Below are 5,659 nucleotides of genomic sequence, written 5' to 3'. Positions count from 1 at the left end.
TCCTGAGTTGCTCCTGAACACCTTAAACAATTTTTACTCCTATGTTCAATGAGTTCCTTGTGCTTGTGTCACCGATTTGAATGTTGATATGAGTGCTGACAAACTAATATTTTTTATTCGGCAATGAGAAACATGGTTATCATGGGTTACCCATTATTTCTAATAGAAGATCATTTTATGTTGAGGAATGACAGTACTATATTTATTCTTGGTCAAATTTTGAAAATAATCCTATGTACAATTTTATGCATTACAGTATATCAATATGTCACATCCTGATACTGAGTATTGTTGTGAATGAGTCACAGCTGCTTCCATCTTTACCCGGTTCTTCCTTTACGGTCATTAGTGCCCATATCTAGCCATGACTCTGCGAGAGGCAGGGGGACACCCTGGACAGGTCTCCAGTCCATCACAGCGACACAGAGACAAACGAGACTAACAACCATTCACTCTCTCTCTCGCTCTCTCTCTCACCTAGGGACAATTTAGAGTTACCAATCAGCCTAACATGCATGTTTTTGGTCTGTGGGAGGAAACCAGAGTATCCGGAGAAAACCCACACATGCACGGATAGAACATGCAAACTCCACCCAGAAAGGCCCCTAGCTGGGATTCAACCCAATAATTTTCTTGTTGAGAGGCGTCAGCTCTACCAACAGTGCCACTGTGCAGTCATCTCTCTCACCAACTCTAAGCTACTATCACACTAAATTTGAGCTCAACATTGTAAAAGTGACTTTTGTGAGTTTGACCATCTTAAATAAAACTGCCTCCATCAGTTGCAGTGGTACATATAATAACTAGTTTCTGAAAGTTTCATTCAAATTTATTCAGCGGTTCATGAAATTGAAGATCTTGAAAGATGAGAAAAATTGTAATATATTGTAGATTATGAAACACTTTCTGCTAAACTTCCAATTTTTTCACAGTAACCATAAAATTGTCTAGATTATAGGTTTTTTTTTGTGATTTCAAGGTGAGCTGTGGTTACCATTTTGAATTGGGTTAACTCCACAAGTTAATTAGCTGCAAATGTTTACATTTACCTATTTCTTCCTGTAAGTTTCATTAAAACCCATCTAGTGTTTCAAGAGATGTTTTGATAACAGAAATACAGAACTGACTTCATTTAGTTAATTGTAACATTTTAAATAAAGACCTTGCTCAGTCTGTTACAGAGTTGTAGTCATTTTTAATTTTTTTTTTCTTTGTTTTGTAAGGTCAGCTGACTGTGATAGCATCTGGGTGCATTCACACCAGCCCTGTTTAGTTCGCTTTAATGGAACTCTAGCCCGTTTGCCTAGGAAGTCCGGTTTGTTTGAGGAGGTGTGAACACGCCATCAAACTCTGTCACGGAACAAAAAGGCGAACTCTGGCCCGGGCTAAAACCTAGGTCTCAGTCCGGTAGAAGCACGGTTCGAGTACAGTGTGAATGTAATCAGACCGGGCCCCGCTCCACAAGCAGGAAGTGGAGTACAGCGCAGGACAAACAAACACGCATTTCTCTTAGCTCATATGGAGCCGTCAGCTGCCTTGTGTGAAAAACAATATTCTCCATGATCTTCTGTCTCATCTTCTGCTCATGCTGAGTCCATTGTTGAAAAATGACAAAATATAACTCCTAAAACTGCTAAAACTTGATGCCACTTCGTTTTTATTTTTATTTACAGAGGAAAAAGAAGACGTGTCTTCAGAGGTTTTTGTGTCGTTTCTTTCAGTAGTTCTTGGTGCAGCGCCCCCACAGGCGAGCGGGGGAACAGGTTGGTTCAACAGGTTGACTCGACTGCAGAGTGCAGTGTGAATGCAAACGCACCAGCTCAAATGTAACAAAAGCTCATGAATATTGGTCCTGAACCGAACCGAGTCTACCGGACTATCAGCTGTGAAAACGACCTTAAATCCAATTGACTCCACAAGTTAACAAGTTGTACATCTAAAGATTACTTATTGAAAGTTTGAACGTTTATCCAGTGGTTGATGAGATTTTATGGTAACAGGGGCAAGCACACAGTCATTGGTGAAAACATTGTCACCATTCACCTTTGGCAGTGGGTGAAAAATATAAAACTAATATACTGTACTGTGGGTTTTCTGCCATTAGAAAAAAGTGATTTTATTTGGTAGCCTTAATCCTCAGAGCTTTAAACTAACTGTACACAGCATACATCTTTCCCATGAGGTGGACTCTACGGTCCACAGCATGGACTAATGACTGCTCACTGTGTCATTTCTCCGTCCACAGGAGCCATTAGTGTGCTGGTCCTCAGGGTATTACAGACTGTCCAGCAAGGCCAAGCTTTTCTTTAAATGAAATGTTTTTTTTTTCCTTATCAGTAGATGTGGTCACATAGGTTTGTTCATAAACATCTCAAAATTGATAAAAAAAAAACAGTTTTATATCTGCTTAATCTGCTGTGCTTCACATTTTGTATATGTTTATCAAAAACTTGCTGTTTCAAGGCTTTTACAAATAACACAGTACACACTACAACAGCAGGAGCTGTAACGTTAATGGACAGTACAGAGTATATAGCTGAGATTCAGTGGTGAGACTTTAATCGTTCACACAATGTGATTCTGGAACAACCAGAGTGACATATCCTGATGCATGCTCAATAATCCAGGTAGAAAAATCTAAAAAAGTTAAATCTGGTCCTCTGGACATTCAAAAAAACAAAACAAAGCAAATCAACAAAAAAATGTAGAAACGTTTCGTCCCTCATCCGAGAGACTTCCTCAGTCTGAGGAGCTGTATTCAGCTCAGTCTCTTAAATAGCACCTTCTCAGAGTGGATCAACCAGTTTGCTGCTGACAACCAAAACCAGCTGATCACATGCTCAAGAAGGACCATCAGCCTAACAATGGATCATTAGCACCTGATGGCTGTTTACTGTTCACAGAGGGCTGAGTGATACTAGCAATCACAGCATTGTAAGAGGGGGACAGTTGAACCCGGAGGCCTCCACCCCTGTTTAATGATGGACGATTTCTTTTCACAAAGATGGCCTCCTTTACTCCTCTCTCAAACCATCGTTCCTCTCTGTCCAGGATGTGAACATCTTCATCCCTGAAAGAGTGACCGCTGACCTGGAAATGAGTGTAGACTGCAGAGTCCTGGCCTGATGATGTTGATCTTCTGTGCTGGGCCATCCTTTTGGCCAGTGGCTGTTTTGTTTCCCCGATGTAAGACTGATCACCCTCCTGACACTGAACAGCATACACAACATTGCTCTATTTGTGTAAGGATGGTACCATTTGGTGGACTCGGTTTGTGTCTGTGTTTCCCTTGTGTGTTCTCTTCAGTTTAATTGGTGTCACCCTTGTCTTGTCACAGCTGTTTGTAATCACGTCTCGTTTTGTCCTTGTATTAAAGCTGTCTGTTCTGTCTTGTTCCTCGTCGTATTCGTTTGGGTCTGCAGTGTTCTCCTGTGTCTCGTGAGTTTTCCTGAGCTTCCTGAGTCCCGTCTGAGTATCCCTCCTGAGTCGTCTAGTTTAAGTAAGTGTGCTGCTACGTCAGCTTATTGTTTTGTACTTTTTTCATCATTAAAGTTTTTGGTTTTGTAATCTGCCGAGTTGAGTCCTGTCTGCACTACTGGGTTCGTTCCTGTCCACCAAACCCTGACAATTTGTGCCGGGGGACTGGATCTTTGGGATGAACCAGTCTTTGCCGTAATGTATTTTGGGGTTTAAAAGCCACTGGGACGTTATGTTTAGAAAATAAACGTCTCAGTTTCTCTGATACTCCCTCAACATATGGAATGACCACTGGTCTGGGTCTGGGTTCCTCCTTTTCACCTGTTGGCTGACTGGAGTCCTGTTTGGGTTTCTTCTCTGCTTTCAGGAAGGCCCAGTTAGGATATCCACATTGCTCTAGAGCCTGTCTTGTGTGGGATTTCTCCTTCTGCCTGGCTCCTGAGCTAGTGGGGACGCTGTCTGCTCTGTGATATAGAGTCCTGATGACTCCTAACTTGTGCTCCAAAGGGTGATGGGAGTCAAACTGCAAATACTGGTCTGTGTGGGTGGGTTTGCGGCACACCTCAGTTTGCAAATGTCCTCTATCAGAGACTGAGACCTCACAGTCCAAGAAAGCCAACCTGCCATTTTTTACATCTTCTCGTGTGAACTTGATGTATTTATCCACAGAGTTTATGTGGTCAGTAAAATGTTGGACTTCCTGAGATTTGATTTTAACCCAGGTGTCGTCAACATACCTGAACCAATGACTTAGTGGTGTCCCTGAAAAGGACGTCAAGGCTCTCTTTTCTACCTCCTCCATGTACAGGTTGGCAACAATAGGAGAAACTGGAGACTGGAGGTGAACTTTTTTCTGTTTAAGCTGAGATGAACTATTTTCTGAGATGAGGTGTTTTTTTCTGAGGTGGTGAACTGTTTCTGAGGTGGTGCTCCCCTACATATTCCCCCACTTTTTGATTTTCAACCCTGATGGTTGTGAATCGATAATTCATCATCCACACCTCAGGAAGGTTCCAAGAACATTGTAGTAGATTCCCAAAAGTCAAAGTCTATAATTCCATGGAAGGAAAACAAGGTTGAAGTTATCCTATATGAAGTCAGAAGGAATAATTCCAGGTAGGGAAAGGATCAATGTTCTAAGTTATTCCCAGTGTGTTCAAAGGGTTAATTCCACAACATGAAACAGGAAAGGCAAAGGTATTCCATTTGAGTTCAAAATGATAATTCCACAGAAAGGAAAAAGAAACTCAAGGGTATTCCATGTGAAGGCCAAGGGGCCCTCTAGAAGGCATGGTGATGTTACTCTCTGGAATGATGGGTTGGATTGTCAGGAGATGTAGTGATGTCATCTGGATGGTGGACTGGATAAGTTGGATGATACAGTGATGTCATCTGGATGAAGGATTGGACCATTTGGATGATGCAGTGATGTCAGCTGGAGGAAGGATGGGACCCTCTGGATGATACATCAGGATGGTGCTCATCTGGACCACAGGATGTTGGCGTAGGATGGTCCCCATCTGGTGATTTCTGGTGACCATCCAAGTGTCTAAGCGCTTTGTTCATGTAATGGAATCCTAAAGATAAATCTGTATGTATGCAAATCTAATGCCAACTTAATTGACAAAATAAATTGTTCAAAGTGTTCTTGAATAAGAATAAAATAATCTAATGCCTCTACTTTTGTATATTGGTACGTAGACAAAATGTGTGTAGGCTAATGATTAAATGTTGAAGAAAAATAACGCATGCACTAAGAAATTTGGTGTAAAAATAAGTAAACAAAAATTTAGGAATCTTAGTTCATTTTGTTTAACAATTTTGTTTACTAAAATGGATCACTCACGAGGTGAGTGTTGAATGAATTTTAAACAAACTTTAACACGTTGATCAGCTGAGTGTGAGCATAAACAAGAACGATCCCAACGACGACACCCATAAGTAGCTTTCCCCCACTTGTGGGTTGTTATCTTTTCGACCGTTAATTGTTTTGCTTTTTTGCTTGATCTAGTGGTCAAAGAATGTTGAATTTGTTTTAAAGTGTATTGTTATTAGGTTTAAGGTGTTTTGCCATACCTATTTCTTTTGAAAGTAAAATTTAATTTAAAGATTTGTAATCTTATGTTTTGAAATTTTTCTATTTTAAGAAGAGTAAGGTTTATTTGAACTTTGTAGTTTAATT

At 40.7% G+C, this 5,659-nt stretch overlaps 1 long non-coding RNA gene across 1 annotated transcript in view; it reads left to right on the top strand.

The window, feature by feature from the left end:
- The first annotated feature begins 3,263 nt into the window (after window positions 1-3,263).
- LOC119424920 overlaps window positions 3,264-5,659 on the top strand; it is a 13,909-nt gene continuing 11,513 nt past the window's right edge. Inside the window, exon 1 of the long non-coding RNA XR_005187542.1 lies at window positions 3,264-3,274. This is a non-coding gene — a long non-coding RNA (uncharacterized LOC119424920). The remainder of the gene's footprint in view (window positions 3,275-5,659) is intronic.

This window comes from Nematolebias whitei, chromosome 18 (genome assembly GCF_014905685.2).
Source record: "Nematolebias whitei isolate Nwh7 chromosome 18, NemWhi1, whole genome shotgun sequence".
NCBI lineage: Eukaryota > Metazoa > Chordata > Actinopteri > Cyprinodontiformes > Rivulidae > Nematolebias > Nematolebias whitei.
This window is presented reverse-complemented; position numbering and strand designations above follow the sequence as displayed.